The 27,310-nt window shown below is 44.4% G+C and overlaps 1 protein-coding gene and 1 long non-coding RNA gene across 4 annotated transcripts in view; one reads left to right on the top strand and one right to left on the bottom strand.

Moving 5' to 3' along the window:
- Positions 1 to 620: 620 nt before the first annotated feature.
- LOC142243921 (uncharacterized) lies at positions 621 to 26,979 on the bottom strand. Its single transcript, XR_012724414.1, has 2 exons — positions 26,782 to 26,979; positions 621 to 1,692 (listed from the first exon to the last, which is right to left on the bottom strand). It is a non-coding gene; the product is annotated as an uncharacterized LOC142243921 (long non-coding RNA).
- The window catches only part of TMOD1 (tropomodulin 1), a 150,559-nt gene continuing 150,013 nt past the window's right edge, over positions 26,765 to 27,310 (top strand). For 2 of the 3 annotated variants that reach the window (XM_075316111.1, XM_075316105.1), the window contains exon 1: positions 26,765 to 26,955. The gene's annotated coding sequence lies outside the window, so the exon portion shown is untranslated. The remainder of the gene's footprint in view (positions 26,956 to 27,310) is intronic. The other variant, XM_075316109.1, reaches the window with a different exon arrangement.

The raw sequence follows: 27,310 nt of genomic DNA, 5'->3' as shown, positions 1-27,310 counted from the left end.
GATTAAATATAGAAAACTGGGCTTTGATTGGTTGCTATCGGAAACAAACTTTTTTCTATAGCAACTTTTGATAAATGAGGCTGAATGTTATTCTGTAACAACTAGCTCTAATTTCACCTTACTAAAGTCTTATGGTGTTGGCCAAGTCACACAAATGTTCTGACGTTGCAGGGAGGGATACCCAGTCTTCAGAGTGGTCCCACAGAGAGAGTCAGAAACTATTTATGACTTCTAACCTCTTACATTTTTAATTAGAACAATAAAATGACATTTTTAAATAGTCTGCCTACAAATGTATTTATTACCTGTTAAACTTATTTTTTTTACTTTTTTTGTGAGGTTTCCATTGTAGCGTTAGTTGTAATTTAACTGTTAACCTCAATTACTAAGTTCTGCAATAACACTGCAGAGACGTTTTGGGACACTTCATAATTAGTGAATTCAGAGTCTTCATTAAATCCTGTTGACACAGATGTATACAAATAAGCCCCTACTGATGCAGTGTGTTGCTACTAACATTTATGATAATGAATGCATTTATCCAGATTTGCATAATCAAAAAATACTATGCTAACTCCACTACAGTATTTACACAAAGAGAACACCGGAGTAATTGCGCATTTCAATAATACAAAAATGTATTTATTACACATATCAACTTGACAATGATAAAACCCTACATGAACATTAAAAAATGAAGTGTTACAGTGTTCAAAACACACACGGATGCAGAGGACAAAAATACAGGCTGAATCTCCGTTGCAGTAAAGTAATTAATGTAACAAACAGGAAGGGCCTACATAGGTCTATTCTTCCTGCTAATACAAAGCAACAGATATATACAAATCACCTAGATGTTATGATTAAAGTGCTTAGTGCAAACAAGAGATTAATAATTGCTATGTTGCCCATAGAGTAAATATAATCACAGTGTTTGGTCAAAAGAAAAAAATATGAAGAATGCAATCACCATTTGTATGAACCAGTGTAAGTAAATGTTCCATCTCCAAATTGGACAAATGGCTGGGCAAATATGGATCCACACATGTAAGTCAACAATCATTATTCAGATATACATTGTATGATCGACTTGTAGCACTCGTGGTCCAGATGACACAGTCTAACATAGCAAAATAGTATTACCCATTGTATAGAGGTGAATCAGGACAGTAAGACCTCCACCCCAATGTACATTTCGCAGAAAAACGCTTCCTCAGGGGGCTGCCATTAATCTATGCACCCACACCTTTTGTACTGTTGTGATTTAATCAGGTCCCACCTGCGATCCCACGCTGACGCATGCGCGATGCCATCCACCACTCCCCCGGAAGCGCCGCTCGTCGGCGTCGCACGTGTGTGCTGGGTGGCTATGATGCCGTACGCACATGTGTCGCTTGTGACAGCAGCGTCATCCTGGAGAGCAGGCGGAGAACAGCGTACACGCGCACAGGGATATACCTGGGACTCAATACGTCCTTTTGAGGGGACATAATCCAATGTTCCACATATCATCACATTAATACCAGTATGTACAAAATATGCATGTACAATAAAATGCACTGTATATCCAAAATTGCACACAATCATGGTGACTTTTTTCATATAGAACAGGATGTCCCCGGATGGTGGGCAGAATGCCATAGGGATCACAATCACAAACAGAGTTCTCCTCAAGGCGACAGGGAAAAGTAACTGTGGAAAAACAAAGTTTATACACATTAAAAATGATTAAAAGCAGTGTAGGAGAACAGTGGAGCAAAAGCTGCTGTAACTACTAAAAAGGATACACATATATGTATACATACACATATATACACATGTACACATGCACACACTCATGTGTACATCTATACACGCGCACACACATATATGTATATGTGCATCTCAAGCATGCTGCGCCAAAATCCAAAGATAAAAATGGACACCCCTTTTATAATCCATCAAGTCAACCTACTCAGAGAAAGCATGCAAATGACTTAGTTTCATTTAACCTTGTAGGTGACTCAGTCTGTAGCAGGGTAATCCATTTACACTCCTGCTGCAGTAGTAACATTTATGATAGAATAGGTCATTCTCAAAGGGAACCTTTCAGATGCAATATCCACCCAGAATCACAAGCAGTTCTGGATGCATATTTGTAATCCTTGCCTAACCGATTGCAGAAAGACAGTTTGCACTCTGAAATGCTAAAGCATGTCCCAGCCTATAGTAGCATAGACAAAGATCTTTAGAAAAAGTATTTCTAAAGATCCTTTGATATGCTAATGAGGCCAACAACTAGTCACAAGGGCGTTAGCTCCCTTGGCTAGTCGGCCCCCTAAGCATGTAATCACGCCCCTGTGGAAAGGTAAGGCCACGCTCACCTCTCTGCTGCCGACACTGGTTTTCGGCTCAGTGTGCATGATTAGAAGTCCCCGGACTTCTGGGACTATTGTCCTTGCGACTTGTCACTGGCCTCATTAGCATATCATAAAGGATCTTGAGAAATCATTTTCTAAAGATCTCTTTATCTATCCTACTATAGGCAGGGATAGTTAGGCAGGGATTAGCAATATGCACCCAGAACTGCTTGTGGTTCTGGGTTCACATTGCACCTGACAGGTTCCCTTTAAAAGCTCACTGCATTGAAGCATGGTATTGTAATCGGCATTTTGTTGTAACAGGTAAGTTAGTGAAATCTCTTCCCAAGTAAATATTCCGTGATCAATTTTGTGTGAGAGAATATAAGCCATTTTGCCATTATGTTCTTATAGAAACCATCTTGTCTTATAACTGAATGATGTCATAGGGCTCAGCCAACACTGATGGGTGGGGAGGTTTCACATTTCTACACACACCCCTGCAGCTCTTAGCTCTTATTGTTGCATGGTAATTTCTTTATTTGAGGTACTATATAAGCTGCTCACATAATGTAATAAAGCAGAAACTTTCAGTACATCATAGATGTGCTGTATTGATTTCTCCAAGCGCATGTAAAACAAATCTTATTAATTTGGAGTTCCAATGGCATAGAAGCAGAGTATTTCCCTCACAATTGTGAGTGGTATTGAAAAGTGTAAGCATTTGTAAAACAAAGAACCTGAACCACAAATTGGCAGACCATTTGGAGTCACAGGAAGAGCTTGCCGTGTGCAGAGAAGCGTATAGTATGAGTCGCCAAACTCAACAACTGCCAAGTCCAAACCTCCTGTGGCATTAGCATGAACACAAAGAACTGTGCATATTTTGTTCCTGTATTACAGGCAGAGTATCCCGTTCTATCGCAAGTTCAAACTTAGGGATTTGGTCCTCTTGGGTGTTGTGTCCAAAAGAGTGTTGTATCCATAAAGGGGTTGTTAGGTGCAACTTGTTTTCACCGATCATCACGAGAGGTAATAACTTATCTTGCACCAATTGGCAGAATGGAGATATTTTATTTTTTTAGAATGTACCAGCAGTATATATGCTCGATCGCTAGTCTAGTCATTACCTTTAAAGATGCACTTGGCTTATTCCAGCAGCACCATAGAGAATAAATGGAACTGCAATCAGGCAGCTGACCTACCAGTCTGTTTTGCAAAGAGCCCTGCAATCTTACATCTATCTTTTTTAAAATATGACCAACGAGATATCCAGATTGCCCTCCTATCAGAGTTCCTTCAAGTGTGAAAAAGACGAGTAACACCAACATGCAATACTTCATCACCCTGAACACACCCATCTTCGACTTTTATCCTTGGAAGAAATAAAAGCTATTGACAAATTGGAAAAAAAAAAAAACTATGACAGAAATTGTGATCAGACAGACAAGCAGGTATAGGGGAATGGATTGATAAAAACAAATATGGCTTAAAGGGAACCTCTCAGGTGTAATATGCACCCAGAACCACAGGCAGTTCTGGGGGCATATTATTAATCCCTACCTAGCAGTCCCTGTATACACTAGCATAAATAAACAGGTTTTTAGAAAAAGTATTTCTAAAGATCGTTTCTTATATGCTAATGAGGCCAGCGACTAGTCATAAGGGTGTGAGTTCCCTTGGCTAGCCAGCCCACATAGTATGTTAGCCCGCTCCTGTGGGTGTACTAACATGTTAATGAATGCTCAGCTTCGCTGCACATATTTCACTCTTCATGGCGGCTGGCGGAGGATGGATGCGCACTGCGTATGACTCGAACTCCCCTGGACTTCTGATCATGCGCACTAAATTGATGCGGGGTGTAAGCTTCCTAGCTTCAGTGAGGTATAGTGCACATAACCGGAAGTCCCGGGGGACTCCGGATCATGCGGAATGTGCATCCATCCTCCGCCGGCTGGCATCAAGACTGAGGTATGTGCAGCGTTGCTGCGCATTCATTAGTATGTTAGTACTCCCACAGGGGCGTGCTAACATGCTAAGGGGGCCGAAAAGCCAATGGAACTCGCACCTTGCGACTAGTCCCTGGCCTCATTAGCATATTATAAACTATCTTTAGAAATACTTTTTCTAAAGATCCCTTTATCGATGCTAGTGTATACAGGGACTGCTAGGCAGGGATTAGCAATATGCGCCCAGAACTGCTTGTGGTTCTGGGGGCATATTGGATCTGACAGGTTCCCTTTAAAGAGTGAAGGCCAGGGCAACCCCTGAGTTCTGGAACACAGAGTAGATGGCACCAAACCTGTTAGTCGTAGCAATTTTGGAGCTGCCAGGTGACCACTAACTATGTCCACGTGACAACTGTGTGGGGGGCTGGGGTTATCATCATAATGTGTTGGGTGCAGTGATGACTATCACACTGTGTAGTGAAGACTATCACACTGTGTAGTGAACAGTGGTGACCAGCATACTGTGTGGGGGCAGTCGAGACCATCATACTCTGTGGAGTAGTAGGGCCATCATGCTGTGTAGGTGAAGGAATGTGGGAACATAATTCTATATGGAGCATTATACTCCACGGGGGCCATGGAAGGGATATCATAGTGGGTGAGAACAAAAAGGGGCTTCGGTACGGGAAAATAAATGTGTAAATTATGCAATACATATTCCTCTCCATGTCTTAAAAAGACAGAATGAATACCTTCCTTAGACTGCTCCTATGTGCCGTGATAGGACTTGTGCTATATAGTGCCGTGATTTCTACGTACGCCCCTGCTCTTGGTCATTATTATAAGGAGGCACAATAAGGAGGGGGTATTATTTTAAACAGATACACTGTGGAATCATTATGATTATACAAGAAAGGACAGGGATGTTTGTATTATTATAAGAATTTACTGGGTCATTGTTATAATAAAGTGCCAAATGGAAATATTAAAGGAGGCAAAGGGCAATTATTATAAGCAGGCACTATTTCTATAAGGTACTGTATAACTGTAAGGAGGCATAGAGGGCCACTATTACTATGAGAGAGTAAAGAGTGCTAGGATGCTCACTAGGTGAGACAGATCCTCTAAGCCCAAGGTTCAGATGGGCACACGGGCCACAGGCGTTTGTGCAGCAGATATGAGAGCATTAGCAAAGGTGCTGAAAGCCGCAGGCAGACTGGTAGCTGAAGAACTGAAAGCCACAGACAGCCAGGAGATTTCCTGGAGACCACAGACATGTGGCAGAGGTAATGAAACCTGCAGGCAGATGAGTAGCTGAGAAACTGGAAGCCGCAGACTGCCAGATGTCCTGGTGATTGTAGACAGGTTATAAAGGTACTAAAAGCTTTAGACATCCTGGAGATGTCCTGAAAGCCGCAGGCAGCCAGATAGCTAAGGAACTGAGAGTTGCAAGCAGCCAGGAGATGGCCTGGAAACTACAGACAGGTTTCAGGGGTACTAGAAGCCACAGGCAAACAGGAGACGCCTTGAAGACCACAGAGAGGTAGCTGTGGACAGGCAAACTACAAGTCTTAGCAATACTCAAGTCTTATTATCAAGATCCAGGTGTTTTTTTTCTCAGTGGGTCTAATATAGGCATAGGAAACTCAACACATGGAAGCATGCCCGGCTACTTGCAAAGCCCAAAGTGGAACACAACAAAGTTTAGTGGACCGGGAAGAACGGAGCAGAGCTCAGACTTGGGACATGTGAGTAAACCATATTAGTGTGGTGGGGCACAGAGATGGCACTGTTATTGTGTGGGGAATAAAAGGAGTTTACTACTACTTTGCAGGACACGGTAGAGGCATTATTATTATTTAGGGCACTATATAGTTTGTGTAAAAGTGGTGGAATGTGCCGAAAACAAGTAAGCCAAAGTGGTCTCTAGTTACCATTCATAATATCCCTCTCTATTTTGTAATCAATTTTCCTGTTGTAGTCAGGTTGGCTAGAGTTCTATATGCCTTCAATTTCTGAATAATATGTGCAACTGTAGTGACAGAAACATCAAGCTGCTTGAAGATGGTCTTATCGCCTTTACCTTTATACGTTTGTTTTATTATCTCCTAAGAAAACTCTCTTCTTTGCCTTCTTTGGTCCATGTTCAGTGTGCTATACACTATAAGGGCTCATTCACATGACCGTTCCGTTTGTCCTGGTCAGTTCCTGTTTTTTTGCGGACCTACTGACAGGACCATCTTTTCAATGTCTTTTGTGTAGGATCGGATGGCACACGGTAGCACTTCCATGTGCATCCGATCCTACAAAAAAACACTTCGGATGCTATATGTCCGTTCCGTTATTATGGAACATGTCCTATTCTGTTCCGCAATAACGGACCGTGACTCAATACAAGTCAATGGGCCCGCAAAATCTCCGGAAGCCGCACGGAAGCACTTCCATGTGACCTCCTTCGGGTGCCCCTGCAGTCTGTGTCCCGCTCCCTGCCAGCCCCGCGGCTGCCCGAACTGCAGTGTGTCAGTGTCTGCCAGCACTGCAGTATCAGCAGCTTCTCGCACTGCAGTGCGGGCAGCCGCGGGGATGACAAGCGCTACCATCAGGAGGTTAGTAAAGCTCATTACCTGTGGTGACGATTTCCTGCACTCCTGACGTCAGCGCTGTCACTGCCTTCTATACCCGCCGCGTTCTCACATGTCAGGCCTGAGACTGTCACTAGCGGTGACGTCACGGGCTCCTGCGATTGTACGCTGAGAACACGGCAGACAATGGAAGTCAGTGACAGCGCTGGCGTCAGGAGTGCAGGAGATCGTCACAGCAGGTAATGATCTCATCTAACCTCCTGACAGCAGTGCTCATCACCCCCTGCAGTGACCTGGGCTGACCTATTGATGTTAGCTCAGGTCACTGCACTACTCTCCCAGCCAATAGGGAACATTCTGTTCTTCATTGACTGGGACAGTGAGTATGGATCATCATGGGACCCTCTTATTAGATTACGCCGGACCCGGATTTGATTGTTCTTTTCAATAAATTGGTGAAAGAGGGAATGTTTTGGGGAGTGTTTTTTCATATAAAACTTTTTTTGTTGTCTATTTTTTTTTAATTTACTGACTGGGTTAGTGATGTCAGGTATCTGATAGACACCGTGATATCACTAACCCCAGGGCTTGATGACAGGTGACATTACATATCTGTCATCAACCCCATATATTACCCCGTTTGCCACCGCACCAGGACAACGGGATGAGTTGGGGTGAAACGCCAGGATTGGCGCATCTAATGGATACACCACTTCTGGGGCGGCTGTGGCCTGCTATTTTTAGGCTGGGAAGTGTCCAATAACTGTGAACCTCCCTAGTCTGAGAATACCAGACCAAAGCTGTCCGCTTTAGCTTGGCTGGTGATCCAATTTGGGGGGCACCCCACGTTTTTTTGTTTTAAATTATTTATTTAATTTAAAATAACAGCGTGGGGTGCCATCTGTTTTGGATTACCAGCCAAGGTGAAGCTGCCAGCTGTGGTTTGCAGGCTACAGCCGTCTGCTTTACCCTAGCTGGCTACAAAAGATAGGGGGAACCCCACGTGTTTTTTTTTAATTATTTACTTTTTGGCTAAATACAAGGCAATGCACCCTTTAGTGCCACAGGAAAGTCACTAAAGGGTGCCAGCTTAGAATATGCAGGGGGGTGGGACATTATATATGTCTTTCTCATCTATTATCTATCTATCTGTCCCTCCATCCATCCATTCATTCATTCATCCATCCATCAATCCCTCTATCTCTCTGTCTCTATATTTAGCTATCCATCTCTATATCTACCCATCTATTTATCTTTCTAGCTGCTTATGTTTTTTGCGGTCTGCAAAAAAAATGGAAGGCACACGGATGCATCCGTAAAAAAACGGACCGTTTTGCGGACCGCAAAAACAGAACTGTCATGTGAATGTTTCCTAATACTAAACAGCACAGTGACTATTTTTCACCCTGTAAATAGGCAGACTGGCTTATTATAAAATTGTAGACACCTCTGATGCTTGTTTAAACTAGGTCAAATTATTTGCAATATTTCTATCCTTTTTTTTGTGCACCACAGCTCAGACGTAATGTCAAATTTTCATTAATTGATATTTAGTTAAGTTAATTAGAAAATTACTTTTGTCAGTTTCAAGTTATTTCAGTGACCATTATGGATTTATTTACTTTTACAGAAGTGTACCAGCAATTTTGTCTTTGAGTGGAGCTGTTGGCAGTCTTTTTTTAACCCATTATTGCCAAATTGCAAGGGCTCCGTCTCAGCATTTTTGAAAACACAAGCTCTTATTGGAGTAACATCTATTATTTTACCTTTTTTTTGTGTATAAATCTCTGCTAGTATGAGAGTTTTAGGTTTATATGAATTTTTAAATGCATTATTTAAAGAATTATTTTTCACAAAATTACATGTAGGTGGACATGTAAGCAAACTGACAACCATAAGCAATAGGTAAATAATAATGATAATATTTACATACCACCAACAAATTCCGCAGTACTTTTTAATTGAGGTGGACATGTACAGAGAATAAAGACATAAAGAAACATAATTGCCAAGTAACACATAGTTCAACATTTACATTACTGTAGAGGTGAAGGCCCTGCTCACAAGCTTACAACCTATAAGGACATAGGAGGAACACAATAGGTAAAAAAGTGCTTGTCAAGTATGGTCCAGCTATCATTATAAATAATGCCACGTAAGTTGGTCATCAGCTTGTATCTGCCTAAGTAAGTTACCAACTGCTATTAGGTGCATGGAGGATGTGGAGACAGATGAATAGGTGAAAAGTTAGATTACTGAAATAAGGTTATAGTTCTGTAGTTCTGTCTAAAGAGATTTGTTTCTAAAGCATGCTTAAAAATGTGGGGGCTATGTATTAATTGCATTGTCTGGAGTACTGAATTCCTTGTTAACTGGCAGAGCACAAGAGAAGTCTTGGAGACAGATGTGGCAAGTTCGGATTATGATCAAAGTGCGCCTGCGCAGGACCTCAATGCCCGCCTGTGTGCATGACGTAGGACGCATCATGCACCCAGGCTTCAGAAGGAGGAGGACAAAGATGGCCGAAAGAGGAGGCGCCACACCCGGAGAACGGCGACACCCATCTGACCCATCTGCACCGTACCGACCGTTTAGGTAAGTATTATAAAGTCATTTTTACGCTCTACACAGCGGCCTGGGCTCTTACATACAGCATGTTACAAATGCTGTATATAAGAGCCCAGTGGTAGTGACCGCAGCTTATAGTCACCAAATCTAGTGACAGAGGTTCCCTTTAATGTGGGGATGCTGTCAGAAGAATATGTATATAATTGGATGTCATTAGCATATAGATGGTACTGGAAACCAAGTCTACTGATGGTTTGTCCAATAGGGGCAGCGTATAGAGAAACGTAGAGGGGGGGGACTAGGACTGAACCTTGAGAAACCCCAACAGTAACGGAAAGAGGAGAGGAAGAAGAGTCAGCAACTGATAAACTGAATGATCGGTTAGAGAAGTAGGAAGAGAATCAAGAAATAGCATTTTTCTGGAGGCCAAGTGAGTGGAGTATAATGAGGTGGAAATGTTCATTTACAGTGTCAAATGTAGTAGAGACATCCAGGACAATCAGCAGGGAGTAGTGACCATTATATTTAGCTGTTAATAGATAGAGACTTTAGCAAAGGCAGTTTTAGTAGAGTATAAAGAACAGAACTGGATTGTAAATGCTCCAGAAGCGCGTTATCTGAGAGATAGTGGATTAGATGACTAAATGTTCCAGATGTTTAGGGATGAAGAAGAGATTAGAGTCAGGTTGTTTGCTTTCAAGAAATACATAGGGAGTACTTAAGTTTCAGTGTGTTTAATGATTATATTTGACAGGTTAGTGCCTTTTTAACACTTCCAGTTAATGTTAGTCTTTTCCAATAATGTAATGTGCATTATGTTATTCAATGGATGTTAGGGCCAGAGCTTTGCTTCACAATAAGGTAATTTCTTTTATTTTCCACTAGGTGGAGCCATTGAACAATCTAATAATAAAATCAGTAGCTCCCAAGTCAATTATGATTTCTGTTTCTGCACTTTTCTGGAGTAATTTTCTCTTTTTAGTGGCTTTAGTATTTGCACCTTATTTTCTAAACTATTTGTGCAACTTTTTAAGTTGTCTTTCTTTCTTAAGACTATTTTTTATTTTTCCCCTATGAATTTACTTATCCAGACGTTTTTGACAGATTCAACGGTAGCACAGTGGCTCAGTGGTTAGCACTGCAGCCTTGCAGTGCTGGGGTCCTGGGTTCAAATCCCACCAAGGACAACATCTGCAAGGAGTTTGTGTGTTCTCCCTGTATTTGCGTGGGTTTCCTCCGGTACTCCGGTTTCCTCCCACACTCCAAAAACATACTGATAGGGAACCTAGATTGTGAGCCCCAATGGGGACAGTGTTACCAGTGTATGTAAAGCGCTGTGGAATTATCAGCGCTATATAAATGAATAAATATTATATTATTCATGAACTTTGACTTTTTTGCTTGGTTTTAGTCAAGGTTAGCATCAGGTAGTTGATACGTCTATATTACGGACAGTAAAACTACACCGTAGTATTTGCCGGTTACTACCGTATTTTTTAGTGAATTATACTAAGGGTTAGCGTCAGATAGTTGATAGACCTAGATTAAGGAAAGTAAAACTATAAAGAGCTGCGGAATATGTTGGCGCTATAGAAATAAAGATTATTATTATTATTATTTATTACCGTAGTATTTGCTGTTTAGTACCGTATTTTTTTGCTGAATAAAGTCAGGGTTAACATGAGATAGTTGCGGGCACTCAGTAATTTATTTTTACTGTCGTCCGTTTAGTTATTGTAATGGAAAAATCTTGTAGTTCTCATACTACTTTTTTCTACTGCACAGAATTGTGGTTAGTGTAGTTTAGTTGCTGTCGCTCAGTGATTTATTTTACTGTCGTCAGTTTAGTAGTTGTTGTGGAAAATCTTGTAGTACTCATACTACACTTTTTTCTACTGCATAGATTTATGATTAGTGTAGCTTAGTTGCAGACGCTCAGTAATTGATTTTACTGTCATCAGTTTAGGTTTTTTATTTTACCAAATCGTTTTCATTTTATTTTATCCTTTTCTTTCTAAATTCTTTTCTGCTATTCTAATAAATAAAAAAAAGTTTACACCAAACACACACACCAGAATAAAATTTGGTTGCTTTATACACACACCACACACAAAAAATAAAATGTCACGTTTGTCCCAAAGATGATATTCAGAGGAGGAGGCATATGCATTTGTGGTCTCCGACTATTATAGTGAGAGGTTACCTCCTTCCTGTATTCCTTCCCAATTCTCTTACTCCTCCAGTGATTCTGAACCAAAACAGAGACGTCGAAGTTAGCGCCCGCCACTTGTGACCCCCAACCCAACACTAGTGACACCCAATTCAGCGTCAGGGTCCTCCAACCCAGCACCAGTGACCCCCTATGGACCTCACCACCAGAAGATTTTTTGCACCACAGATTGCTGATTTTGTGCCACAATCAGGAATCCAATTTGACACTGCTGGCCTGAGTGAAATCGATTTTTTCAAAGTCCTTTTCTCTGATGATTTTGTCGATCTTAGGCCATAGTCACACTTACGAGTGACTCATCGAGTCTCGCATCAGCATCACCCGGCACGGCCGCACACTTTCCTGACAGGAGCGGATATGCTGCATGTATTTCTATGCAGCTGACACACTCCTGTCCAGAGAGTGTGCGGCCATGTCGGGTGATGCTAATGTGAGACTCACCAAGTCACTCGCAAGTGTGACTCCGGCCTTATGGTGGGCCAAATAAATTTGCATGCCCAACAATTTTTAGCTCAAAACCAATTTATCATTTACTACATGAACTCCCTTTGACACAGTAGAAATGATTGGGATCTGGTTCTTCACATGGGCATAATGAACAAGCCAGAAATTAGGCAATATTGGAGTGTTGATATTTTATATAACACTCCAGTGTTGCTCATGGCTATGTCCCGCAAACATTTTTAGGCCATCCACAAATTTCAGTGATACCTGTCTTCAATCATCAGCTAGGTTGTGATTCATGTTGCCTATGATTGGGCAGCCTGAAATGCTTGACCGTTTCCTTTTCAGTTTTATTTCAGCTCTTGTGAGTAATTCAGTATGACAATATGGCTCTTGGATCAGAAAAAGTTGTTAGGTCCTGCTTTAGAGGAAGTAGATGGGCCCCACTGAATATTATGGGGTCTGTCTGAGTCCTGTTATCTGTTTTTAGAATGGAAGAAAAGGCGCATAATGCAGACCTTTTTTTCGGTTTTAAAATGGACATGTAATGGAAACCAGATAGATCCAGCAATAATCAGAGGGACCCCTCAGCTTCCGTTGGAATCAGTTATGAAGCATATTAATTTTGTATGAGTTCTGTTTGTGTGTTCCTCTAAATGGAAATGTCTGAATGAATATGTTAACAGCTTATCTTAACAACAAAAAAGAAAGTTATTGCTCTTGTAAAATTGGGCAAAATTAAAATAAAAAATGGAGGTACAGCATCCGTAAAATGTGAGGTGAAACACTTGTAAGGACTCAATTGCACAATTGTATTTTTGGTCCGAGTGCTGTCCTTGAAAAAACTAAACCAAATATTATTCAATGAGGTAGTGCAGGTTACCAATTTTTTTTGGGGAGAGGAGGACTATAGCCAGCTCCCTCCCCTGTCGTTCAAGTAATGTAAGGAAACTGAAAAGACAAAAGTCACTAATAGGGTAATAATATTAAAGAACGTTCATAGAGAACATCAGATGAGCTCACATGATACAGTTGTGAAATAGTCACAATTGCTATTGAAGGCGTACGAGTTACGGCTGCAGCAGCCACCACGAGGAGGTTAGCATCAAAACATCAAACAGAAGTGGACTTCCGCGCTGTCAACAGCGCGGGAGTCCACTTCTATTTGATGTTTTGACGCTGTTGTACAAGTAAAAATGGAGAAGAGAACACCATTCTGACAACATGGGTGATCCAAACAGGGAGAAAAGGAGGATCCAGCTCCAAATGCAATAGACATTAAATCTTTGAGTATTAACCCCTTAACGAACGCGGGCTGTAACGGTATGTCCTAAGCGGTCATAATGTAATCACCTGCGGCCGCTGTGGGCAGCCAGCGGCGATCCGTGCACATGTCAGCTGATTTGGACAGCTGACGTGTGCCTCACAGACAGGGGTGTATCCGGGATCTATGCACCCCCTTAAATCGCAATGTCAAAATTTGACATCGCGATTTTAATCTCCGTCGCAGAAAATCTTCACTTACCCGACTCCATCGGCGGTGCTGTGACATGATCACTGTGAGCCGATGGTTGCCATGAGATGACTCCTGGAGCTATCATGACTCACTTCCTGTTTCACCTGGTCGAGTGCTGCCAGTGACAAGAGCTGTGTAGCTGTGATCAAAAGAAATGAACAAGCGATTCTTATAGTCCCCTAGGGGGACTAGTAAAAAAAAAGTTAATAGTAAATGTTTTAAAAAATAAAAAAAAAACCCTTAAAGGTCAAATCACCCCCATTTAACCCATTAAAAATTAAAGGGTTTAAAAAAATAAAAAAATATACACACATTTGGTATCGCCATGTTCAGAAATGTCCAATCTATCAAAATAAAAAATAAATTAATCTGATTGGAATTATTTTGCCGCTACGCTGTTTACCAAACGCCAAAATTACGTTTTTTGGTCGCCAACAATTTTGTGCAAAATGCAATAGCAGACGATCAAAACGTAGCCTCTGTACAAACATGGTACCATTCAAAAAAATCAACTTGAGACACAAAAATAAGCCATCACTGAGCCCCATATCCTAAAAAATGAGAATGTTATGGGTCACAGAAAATGGCACAAAAAGTACGCCAATTTTTTGGACAAACTTGAATTTTTTTTAACCCCTTAGATAAAAGTAAACCTATACATGTTTGGTGTCTACGAACTCTTACCGACCGGAGGCAGCACACCGACACATCAGTTTTACCATATAGTGAACACTGTGAATAAAATATCCCAAAAACAATCATGCAATCGCACTTTTTTTGCACTTTTTCCGCACTTGGAATTATTTTGCAGTTTTCCAGTAAACTATATGGTAAAACTAATGGTTTCAGTTAAAAGTACAACTCGGTTATGGCTCTTGGAAAAAGGGGAGCAAAAAACTCAAACAACAAAAAAAACGGAAAATAAGCCGGGGGTTGAAGGGGTTAAATTCCAGCTGCATGAAAAAGAAGAGTTAGGCTGGTTTCACATCAGCGTTTTTTTGCCTAACGGCAAAAAAACGCAAAACACATTACCGGATCTGTTGTGTGCTCAATGCATTCTCAATGGACTTGCAGTAACATGCGTTTGCATGCGGTTGCATGCGTTACTGTCCGGATCCTGTAATTTGCGGTATTTTATCTTGATACAAAAACGCAACATGTTGCGTTTTTGTAAAAAGATAAAATACTGCATCTAACCGGATCCAGTACATTGCGGCGCACTCTGCAATGCTTTTCAATGAGCACCGGATCCGTTTTGTACCGCAAGGATCCGGTATATACACATATATATATACACACACACACACACACACATATATATATATGTGTGTGTGTGTGTGTGTGTCTGTGTATATATATGTATATATATATATATATATATATATATATATATATATATATAAAATATACACACACACACATTATGGCTGGAGACACACTTGCAATTAACTCGCACGAGTGCAATGCGAGAAAATCTCGCATTGCACTCGGACCAATGTTAAGCAATGAGGCAGCTCCAATCTGCTATTTTTTTCTCAGTCCAAATCGGACTGAGAAAAAAATCGCAGCATGCTGCATTTTGGTGAGTTTCTCGCGCGAGTCTCTTCAATCCAAGTCCATGGGTACATGAAAAAAAACGGATGTCACACGGACGGCACACACACCATCCTAGTGACATGCGTTTTTATAACTACATTTATCGCATGTAGCAGAAAACACTATAAATGAGTGAGGTCTGTCGATGTCGGTCAATCTCTATCTCTGTCGATCTCTCTGTCTCTGTCTCCCTGTCGTCTGTCTCTCTCTCTCTGTCAGTCGGTCTCACCCTCTTGGTCTCTCTCTCTGTCGGTCTATCCCTCTCCCCCCTCTCTCATACTCACCAATCACCGATCACCAGCGCAGCATGCACGGCTGTCACACTGCTCTGCTCTGCAGCTTTTCCTCTTTTGAAAAAGCCGGCCGCTCATTATTCCATCTAGTATTCACTGCTTTCCCCGCCCACCGGCGCCTATGATTAGTTGCAGTCAGACACGCCCCCACGTTGAGTGACAGCTGTCTCACTGCAACCAATCACAGCTGCCGGTGGGCGGGTCTATATCGTGCAGTAAATTAAATAAATAAATAATTTTAAAAAAACGGCGTGCGGTCCCCCCAATTTTCATACCAGCCAGGGTAAAGCCATGCGGCTGGAGGCTGGTATTGTCAGCATGGGGAGCCCCACATTATGGGGAGCCCCCCACCCTAAAAATATCAGCCAGCAGCCGCCTGGAATTGCCGCATCCATTAGATGCGACAGTTCCGGGGCTGTACCCGGCTCATCCCGAATTCCCCTGGTGCGGTGGCAATTGAGGTAATAAGAAGTTAATGACAGCAGCCCATAGCTGCCACTAAGTCCTAGGTTAATCATGGGATGCGTCTGAGACACATTCCATGATTAACCTGTAAGTGAAAGTAAATAAACACATACACCCTAAAAAATCCTTTATTTGGAATAAAAGAGAAAAAAAAACCTCTTTCACCACTTTAATAAAAACCCCAAACACCCCTCCAGGTCCGGCGTAATCCACACTAGGTCCCGTGACGCTCTCAGCTCTGCTACATGAAGCTGACAGGAGTGGCCGTCGAACACCGCCGCTCACTGTGAGCTCCATGCAGCAACTGAAGGGAGTCGCACTTTCAGTGGTGATGTCACTGAGGTAATGCCGGTGTGTGTGCGGTGTGATGGGGGCGGTAGTGCCTGCATGTGTGCGGTGATGTAGGCAGTAGTGTCGGGATGTGTGCGGTGATGATGAGGGCTGTAGTGTCGGGATGTGTGCGGTGATCATGTGGGCGGTAATGTCGGGATGTGTGCGGTGATGATGTGGGCGGTAATGTCGGGATGTGTGCGGTGATGATGAGGGCTGTAGTGTCGGGATGTGTGCGGTGATGATGTGGGCGGTAATGTCGGGATGTGTGCGGTGATGATGTGGGCGGTAATGTCGGGATGTGTGCGGTGATGAGGGCTGTAGTGCAGGGATGTGTGCGGTGAAGATGAGGGCTGTAGTGCCGGGATGTGTGCGGTGAAGATGAGGGCTGTAGTGTCGGGATGTGTGCGGAGATGATGTGGGCGGTAGTGTCTGGTTGTGTGCGGAGATGATGTGGGCGGTAGTGTCGGGAAGTGTGCGGTGATGATGTGGGCGGTAGTGTCGGGATGTGTGCGGTGATGATGATGTTATATATATATACACACCAACACACAAAATTGTGTACATATATCTTTTTATATTAGTATATACAAATATAACAGAACAGTCAAACAATGTATAAAAAAAAAGGATCCGTCAAAATTTGCCCAAAAAACAGCAGTCAAACGCATGCAACCGCAAGTGAACGGTCCGTTTTTATGCCGGATCCGGTAGACAGATCCTGTAAAATAACGGTCCGGTGACTTGTGGTTGCATGCGGTGTACTATAAATAAAACGGATCCGGCTGATGTGAAACCAGCCTTAGATAGCCCAGGTTGCTAGAGTAGCATGGAAAAACACGAGGGGGAGCTACACATGTTTTGTCATGCGATTGGGAACTTGGGATATAAATTCCTTTCTTTCTTATCATGGATCTGGATTTTAATACGGAAAGATTACGTTTTATACGAGGGTGGCTGATAAGTCTTTGTGATCTTTTTTTGTTTCTATGGTAAAGAAAGGTACATCACATGAAAGCCTTATGTGTCTAATATATGTTTTCAAAATTTTGTGCTTGTTGCTTATGGGAACAATGTTCTACACACGCGGGAAAACAAAATGGCGCAGTCTAATGCGATATTCACAGCAACTGAGAGCAGAGGAGTGATAAAAGTTTTGATTCTGCAAGGAAATTCCGTGAAGGATATTCATGGTGATATGTCGCAGGCGTTCGGGGGGTCAATGCCCTTCATATTCCACAGTTAAGAACTGGGTTGCCAAATTTAAAACGGGCCACTTCAGCACCGATGATGAGGAATGTCCTGGACGACCGAGAGTGGTTGTTGTTCCAGAGATCATCGATGCTTTACAAAACCTAATACTGGAGAATCGACAAATTTCAGCTAATGGGATTACCCGTGAACATTGTGTCATTATCCATGAACAATTCGACATGAGGAAGCTATATGCAAAGTGGGTCCCCAAATGTTTGACAACAAATCAGAGAAGCATGCAAGTGAAAACTTCCCGATCCATTTGTCAGCATTTCCGGACTGATAAGAACTTCCTGTATTGACTGGTCACTATGGATGAGACCTGGATTTATTTGTATGACCCTGAAAACATGGAGCAGTCAAAAGAGTGGAGGCACAGTGGTTCTCGTCCAAAGAAGTTCAGGGTGCAATAATCAGCCACTAAGGTACTGGCGTTTATGCTCTAGAATAAGGAGGGCGTGCTGCTAGTGGACTACCTTCACAAGGGTTCCACCATCAATGCAAGGTCTTACATTGAACTTTTGGACCAATTGAAGGCAGCACTGAAGGCCAAAAGGTGCGGCAAGCTGTCTAAACGAATTTTGTTCCTTCAAGAAAACGCCTCCGCTCACACTGCACTGCACAAGAGACCATGGTAATACTGGTTAGCAACCCACCTTATTCACCAGATCTAGCTCCCTCCAACTATCATCTGTTTCCAACCTGAAGAAACACCTCAAGGGTACAAAATGTCACACCATTTCTGATGCTATGGCTGCTACAGATGCCTGTTTGAGGCACAACCGAAATCCTTCTTTTTGCTAGGCTTACAGAACTTGAAATACCGATGTAAGGCTGAAATCACACTTGTGCGTGTAAAATCGTTCCGATTCTCATGCTAGAAAGTCGGACAATTTTAGTTCACTTTTCATCAGTGTGCTGTCAGTGTGCAACCAGTTTTTACCCTCAGCAGCTGCTACTCATGTAATGTTATGCACAGAAGCATTTACATTGTTCTCTGCTACATGCGTGAAATGTATTGAGAAAAACGGATGTCACTAGAATTGTGTATGTGCCGTCCGTGTGACATCCGTTTTTTTCACGCACCCATAGCATTGGAGTGACTCATGCGAGAAACTCCCCAAAACGCAGCATGCTGCGATTTTTTTCTCATTACGATTTGGACTGAGAAAAAAATAGCAGATGGGAGCTGCCTCATTAACATCGGATCACACACACACACACACTCACCACATCCAGCGACACCGATTTCTTCTGGCTGGCAGAATCCTGAGAGGCTGTGTAGTGGAGCGCAAGGACCTGCCGCAGTGCAGGAGGACCTGGGAGCCACGCAGATGTCCGGGTCTGGTAAGTATGAATCTCCTGGGAAGTGAGGGGTCTGCTTTTTTGGGGGGGGTAAACTTACCCTCAACCATGTATCTCCAAAAGTAAGTCCTCCTCCAAAAATAAACTCTAGTGCTTTTTGGGGGGGCAAAAAAAGTATAAGACAGTGTCTTACTTTTGGAAAAACACGGTATGTGGAATAAATGTAGCGTTTCATCATCCTATCTTGTTTCTTTCTGGGTAAAGCCAAAGATTTATCAGCAGCCCCTCGTATTCCATTGGGAGCTGGATCCTGCTTTTATCTCGTTTGGACAATTTTTTTTTCACTGATCAAAACTTTGTGAAACATATGGCAACATGATACAAATCGGAGGAGACTCCCCCATTCAAGTCTCTGAGTGCAGGAGAAAAAGGAAGCCGCAGTATGGCATCCGATTTTTACAGATATAATTCTGTAAGGCTAGGTTCACATTTCCGTTGTTTATGATCAGTCACAATCCGTTTGGCGGATTCCGTTGTTAACCATAGACTTGTATGAGCGGCAGAATGCGACTGATGCACTTGCGTTGCATCCGCCGCCCGACTGATCAGCTGTGGAACGACTTACCGTCTGGTGGCAGGAACGCAGCATGGAACGTTTCTTTGAGCAGCGGAATCCTTATGTTTTCACTGCGCATGCTCAAATCTTGCGTTTAATCATTCAAATAAATGTCTCTCTCGGCGGCCGAATGATCAGCTGATCGCCCAGCGGCCGACTTCTGTGAACGATCAGCTGATCGCCCGGCGGCCGGCTTTTGTAAGCGATCAGCTGATCGTTCACAATAGCCGGCCGATCAGCTGATCGTTCACAATAGCCGGCCGCCGGCGATCAGCTGATCGTTCTCTCTTTCTCATTTTACAACGGAATCCGCTTTATCATGACAATGAAATCCAATTCTTGTCATTCGTTGTACAACGCATCAGTCACAAGCGTCAAGCAACGCATGTGAATGATGCATAAGAATGGAAATGTGAACCTAGCCTAAGATGGGAAACTGTAAGGCTTTGTGCACACTGGAAAATGGAATTTTCTCAAGAAAATTCCACAAGCACTGAAAGATTACCGCACCCGCGGTAAAAAAACGCGGCAAACCGCACCCGAAAACCGCATGCGGTTTGCCGCGGCTTTACCGCGATATTGTTCGCGGTATTGCCGCGGTTTTGCCGCGTGCGGGTTGGTACGTGCGGGTTGGTACATGCTCTTTAATGCATTCAATGCAATAAGTAAAATATATCTTTGTACCGTGTTAGCCAGTAGAGATAAAAAAATTGTTTAAAAGAACAGAGAGTCCTCAGTGGTTGATACCTTTTAATGGCTAACTGAAAAGATGGTAATAATTGCAAGCTTTCGAGACTACTCAGGTCTCTTCATCAGGCATGGTATAACACAAAATCTGAAGAGTCACATACTTATACACAACAGGACTTAGAATAGTGCAGTAAAAAAAAAAAAAAAAAAAAAAAAGAACAAGTTATATGAAACAGAACTATCTCTATGGCAGGGGGACAAGCTGTTCTAGCCATAAATACTGCTGCAGCAGTATTTATGGCTAGAACAGCTTGTCCCCCTGCCATAGAGATAGTTCTGTTTCATATAACTTGTTCTTTTTTTTTTTTTTTTTTTTTTTTACTGCACTATTCTAAGTCCTGTTGTGTATAAGTATGTGACTCTTCAGATTTTGTGTTATACCATGCCTGATGAAGAGACCTGAGTAGTCTCGAAAGCTTGCAATTATTACCATCTTTTCAGTTAGCCATTAAAAGGTATCAACCACTGAGGACTCTCTGTTCTTTTAAACAATTTTTTCAATGCAATAAAGCACATTAAAAAAAACAAATTCCTTCCTTAGATAGCAGATAAATAGATAGAATAGATAGAGAGATAGATAGATACACTGTGTTCCAAATTATTATGCAAAAAATATTTTTTCATATTTTCCTAAATTAACTTTATGAATTGCAGTCATTGTTATTTTCCAGTCATCTACTATTCGAGTATAATTGAAATGTTTTTGATCAAACTGCCTATGAAAACAGTATATTTTTAAAAATAATAAACACTCAAAATGCATGTTCCAAATTATTATGCACAGCAGAGTTTTTAACCTTTTTATTTTTATTTTGAAAAACCAAATGGTCAATTGTGAAATTCTAAGCATTATCAGCTTATTACAAAATGAAATCAAACAGTTTTCAAGTCAAAACTTAATTGTAGGTGATGTTACATTTGCACATAGGACCCCTTGTTCAAAAGAAGCTTCTGAACTCACTCGTCCATTGAATTTGTCAGTTTTTGGATGGTTTATGCTTCAATTGTTTTGCATGTGGTCAGAATACCCTCCCAGAGCTGTTGCTTAGATGTGAACTGCCTCCCGCCATCATAGACACTCCTTTTGATGATGCTCCAGAGGTTCTCAATGGGGTTGAGGTCAGGGGATGATGGTGGCCACACCATAAGTTTGTCCTCTTTTATGCCCATAGCAGCCAGAGATGCAGATGTGTAATTTGCAGCATGAGACGGTGCATTATCATGCATGAAAATGATCTTGCTGCGGAATGCACGGTTCTTCCTCCTGAACCATGGAAGGAAGTGCTGTTTTAGAAACTCCACATAGATTATGGAATTCATCTTTACCCCTTCAGGGGACTGACAATCTCTCTCCCCATGATTCCAGCCCAAAACATTACTCCACCTCCTCCTTGTTGGCGCCTTAGCCGTGTTTTCATGGGGTGTCCATCAACCAGCCATCCTCCACTCCATCCATCCGGACCATCGAGCGTTGCACGGCACTCATCGGTGAACAAAACAGTTTGGAAGTAAGTCTTCATGTATCGTTTGGCCCACTGGAGCCGTTTCTGCTTGTGTGCAGTGGATAGTGGTGGTCGACAGGATGACTTACACACAGCTGCAAACCTCTGAAGGACCCTGCATCTTGTTTGGGGGACGTTGGAGGCACCAGCAGCTTCAAAAACTTGTCCGCTGCTATGACAAGGCATTTTAGCAGCTGCTCTTTTAACCTGACGCAATTGCCTGTTGGAAAGGGTCCTCAATTTTTCCTTATCCGCACGCACACGTGTGTGCTGTGAATCAGCTACATACTTCTTGATTGTGCGATGATCACGATGAAGTGTCTTGGCAATGTTGATTGTAGTCATGCCTTGACCTAAATACTCCACAATTTGTTGCTTCTCAGCAGCCGACATATCCTTTTTCTTTCCCATTTTGGCAAAAAATGTAGGCTGCTTAATAATGTGGAACAGCCTTCTTAAATAGTCTTGCCTTTATTTGGACACACCTTCCAAACTAATTTGCACAGGTATCTGCAATTTCTGTCAGTGATATAAAGAGCCCTGGCACACATCACCATCAATGAGTTTAAATGACAAACAAAAAATTTCTGACCTTATCACTCCTAAACTCTTTTTGCATAATAATTTGGAACACAGTGTAGTTAGATAGAGGGATAGATAGTCCCTGTGAGCACACGCTGCATTTCTCACGGTCGTTAGTGAGTTCAAATTACCGGCCGTGGGAAATGCCCTGTGGTTACCTCTGCTGTCTCGTTGCGAGGCTGCATTCAGCACTGTGTCTGTGTCAGTTGCGGCTGGATGCAAGCATCGCAGGACGTGGATTACGCCGGAGCTGTGTGTTTCGGGGGGGTTAATAAAATGGTGAACCAGGAGCTTTTTTCTGTTTTATTTAAATATAAGGATTTTTTCGGTGTGTGTGTTTTTTCACTTTACTTACGGGTTGATCATGTCAGCTGTCACATAGACGCTGCCATGATCAAGCCTGGACTTAGTGGCGGCGATCCGCCGCCATTAACTCCTTATTACCTGGATCGCCACCGCATCACGGCATCTAGAAGAGCTGGGGACACTCTGGTACTGCCGCATAATGCATGCGACAGTCCCGGGGCAGCTGCGGCTGAAATTCTCGGCTGCGGGCTGCGGGAGGTGGGAGGGAGGCGGGGGACATTAACCCTGCCCCTTGCCCTCCCCAGTCTGAGAATACCGGGTCGCCGCTGTGTGCTTACCTCGGCTGGACGGTAAAAATACGGCGGAGCCCACGTGTTTTTTTTTCTATATTTCCGTTTGCTTTCTATGTGTATTCTATATGTCTGTGTGTGAGTGTGATCTGTGTGTATTCTATGTCTGTGATGTGTGTGTGTGTGTTTACTCTCTGCTCCGCTTCCTCTTCCTGTCATAATGACATCACTTCCCTGCAAACCTCAGGCAGCGATGTACATTACCGCAGGTAAACCGCGAAATACCGGAGGGGATAACTCAGGAAAACGCAATGAATTGCACAGAATTTGCTGCCTGCGTTATTCCCTGCGGGATTTCATGATTACATTGCAGTCAATGGAGTGAAATCCCGCAGCGACGTGCGGAAAAGAAGTGACATGCAATTGTTTTTGCTGCGGGAATCCTGCAGCAAAACATGCAGCTGTCAAAATCCGCATAGTGCGCACAGGATTTTTTTTTCCCATAGGTTTTGCTGGTGATTCACTGCAGAGATGTTATGAACATTTTCTGCAGCGGAACATGCAGCAAATCCGCGGAAAATCCGCGGGAAAAAACGGTAAGTGCGCACAGGGCCTAAATGTTCCTGTAAATTAGCAGCTGCTACTGTAAAGAAACTGACTTCACACAGTAGACGAGGGAGGAAGAATTTGTAAGTTTTCTGGATGAAATTGACAATTTATTTTATTTTATAGTCATATGAACTTAGCCAAATAGTGAGATTGTATAGATAAGGGCAACTAGTATATGGAAAGTGGTATTCTGGGTGCTCCACCCTGCATAAAAATGTGCAAATAAGATGTATATAATGTATAATATACACAAGTATATAATCTATATATATAATTGCCTTATTCTGTCTGTCTGTCTGTCATGCTCCAAAATTGTGTCACGTGACAGTGTCACCGTGACATGTCCTTACGGTGACACAAAGCTGATTGGCCGCTGGGTTCGCCATGGCCCCGCCCCCCCACACGGATTGGCCTCTCGCCCCGGCACCCTGCAGGCATTGGCAACTCGGCCACGCCACGCCCCGCCCCCCTCACGCAATAGATGTTAGCTCTCGCCCCCCCCCCGCATTGCCCGAACTGACACGGTCACGGAGCCACGAATCCCAGGTGAGTACTGTACTCCCCCCCCCCTTTCCCCCCTCCCCAACGGGAGCCCACATCAGCGTACGCCGCCGCCGTATGCTGGTGTGGGCTCCCGTGCGAGCGGGGGACGTGTTGCGCTGGTAACCATGCTTGCATAGTTACCAGTAAATCAAGGTCCTGCAGCGGCGCGACTTCCACACGCACAAACATAACAGCACACACACACGCATACACACACACATCAGATCGCACTCACTCTCACAAACACCTCACACACACCTCACACACACCTCACACACACATCGCATCCACATACTCACAGCATCCGGCGATATCGCTTGCTTCTCGGCCTCGATACTGTGCTGTTGTGATCTTCCAGGACCTGACGGAGGATCACATGGCCAGAGGCATGTGGTATGTCCGGATGTTGTGAGTATCAGCGCGTATGTGCGATATCGTCAGTGTCTGTGAGTGGATGCGATCGGGTGTGTGTGAGTGGATGCGATCGGGTGTGTGTGAGTGGATGCGATCGGGTGTGTGTGAGTGGATGCGATCGGGTGTGTGTGAGTGGATGCGATCGGGTGTGTGTGAGTGGATGCGAGGGGCTGAGGCTGGGGACAGAGAGGGGCTGAGGCTGGGGACAGAGAGGGGCTGAGGCTGGAGACAGAGAGGGGCTGAGGCTGGAGACAGAGAGGGGCTGAGGCTGGAGACAGAGAGGGGCTGAGGCTGGAGACAGAGAGGGGCTGAGGCTGGGGACAGAGAGGGGCTGAGGCTGGGGACAGAGAGGGGCTGAGGCTGGGGACAGAGAGGGGCTGAGGCTGGGGACAGAAGGCTGAGGCTGCGGGTAGAGAGGCTGATGCTGGTGCAGCATGGGGGATGGATTACAATGGGGGGTGCGCAGCATGGGGGATAGAGCACGTTTGGGAGTGCGCAGCATGGGGAATGGAGCACGTTTGGGAGTGCGCAGCATGGCGGATGGAGCACGTTTGGGAGTGCGCAGCATGGCGGATGGAGCACGTTTGGGAGTGCGCAGCATGGCGGATGGAGCACGTTTGGGAGTGCGCAGCATGGCGGATGGAGCACGTTTGGGAGTGCGCAGCATGGCGGATGGAGCACGTTTGGGAGTGCGCAGCATGGCGGATGGAGCACGTTTGGGAGTGCGCAGCATGGCGGATGGAGCACGTTTGGGAGTGCGCAGCATGGCGGATGGAGCACGTTTGGGAGTGCGCAGCATGGCGGATGGAGCACGTTTGGGAGTGCGCAGCATGGCGGATGGAGCACGTTTGGGAGTGCGCAGCATGGCGGATGGAGCACGTTTGGGAGTGCGCAGCATGGCGGATGGAGCACGTTTGGGAGTGCGGAGCATGGCGGATGGAGCACGTTTGGGAGTGCGCAGCATGGCGGATGGAGCACGTTTGGGAGTGCGCAGCATGGCGGATGGAGCACGTTTGGGAGTGCGCAGCATGGCGGATGGAGCACGTTTGGGAGTGCGCAGCATGGCGGATGGAGCACGTTTGGGAGTGCGCAGCATGGCGGATGGAGCACGTTTGGGAGTGCGCAGCATGGCGGATGGAGCACGTTTGGGAGTGCGCAGCATGGCGGATGGAGCACGTTTGGGAGTGCGCAGCATGGCGGATGGAGCACGTTTGGGAGTGCGAAGCATGGCGGATGGAGCACGTTTGAGAGTGCGCAGCCTGGCGGATGGAGCACGTTTGGGAGTGCGCAGCATGGCGGATGGTGCACGTTTGGGAGTGCGCAGCATGGCGGATGGTGCACGTTTCGGAGTGCGCAGCATGGCGGATGGTGCACGTTTCGGAGTGCGCAGCATGGCGGATGGTGCACGTTTGGGAGTGCGCAGCATGGCGGATGGTGCACGTTTGGGAGTGCGCAGCATGGCGGATGGAGCACGATGGGAAGTGCGCAGCATGGGAGATGGAGCACGATGGGGAGTGCGCTGCATGGGGGATGGAGCACGATGGGAAGTGCACAACACACCACACACACACACACACGCACTGCACAACACACCACACACACACACACACACTGGGAACCACAAACAACTGCCCTACACAGACACCTACACACACAGACAACGCTGCACACACACAACACCCAACACACAAACACCGCGGCACACACAAATATACGCACATACCGCACAACACACACATTGCACAAAACATACCTCCCCCCAAAACACACCACACACACACAAACCGCGCAACACACACACACAACGCTACAGACACACAGCGCTCCACAAACAACGCAACACACATACAACACCGCTCTCACCCCCGTCACACCCAGACAACACCCAGAACATGTACAGCGCCTACACAAACACTTGGTAACTACACACAACATATATATATATATATATATATATATATATATATATATATAAAACAAAAATCATACATGAACTACACAATACGTAAATTCTAGAATACCCGATGCGTAGAATCGGGCCACCTTCTAGTGTATAATATACACAATCGTCCCGCTGTCCTGGATGAACGTACCGTCGTGTGCACGGGCTCTAGAGGTGAGGCGTTTACCTCAGGAGACATATGTGCCGCAGCCTCAGTTTTGTACACATGGCGGGCGGCTTTTTCCGCTTTCTAAGTTCTCCACATGAGTGTCCTCTATTCCTGCTGCCTGTATACACCATGTAACTGAATATCAGGGATAAGGAGCCGCTCGGGAGGCTGCGCCTGCCATATTCACCTGACAGAAGCCGCCCACAGCAGCGCCCGGAGCCCACCGGCTGACGTCACGTGAGCGGCAGTGCCCTCAGACTCTGCACTCTGCAGCCTGCACCTCACCCGGGCGGCCGCCCCTCACAAGACTCCAAGGACCGGTCCCAGCCGTCCCGCTCCTTCTCCTCAGCGCTTCCACTGGGTAAGGAGCTGCTCTTCTGCAACTTGTGTGTTGTCCGCTCATTGCCGGCTCCGTGCAGAGCCAGGACCATATCTGGGCAAAATATTCATTGTCACCAAAGGGACTGCTCGGCTTCCCCTCTATAAATATCCGAGGGGATGGAGACAATGCACACTTGTCCTGCTCTGAGATCATCATACTATTACTATAGTGCCAGCAGCTGGCATTCTGCCTCACATAGGGCACCTGGGTATCAGGGGAGCACTAGTCTATGTATTATCCTATATTACTGGTCCTTTCTGCTTTTCCAATAATATTAATAATATATTGGGCTCTAGGCTATGTTCACACACTTTTATTGCGTTTTTGGTACATT

This window comes from Anomaloglossus baeobatrachus, chromosome 1 (assembly GCF_048569485.1).
Source record: "Anomaloglossus baeobatrachus isolate aAnoBae1 chromosome 1, aAnoBae1.hap1, whole genome shotgun sequence".
Taxonomy (NCBI): domain Eukaryota; kingdom Metazoa; phylum Chordata; class Amphibia; order Anura; family Aromobatidae; genus Anomaloglossus; species Anomaloglossus baeobatrachus.
This window is presented reverse-complemented; position numbering and strand designations above follow the sequence as displayed.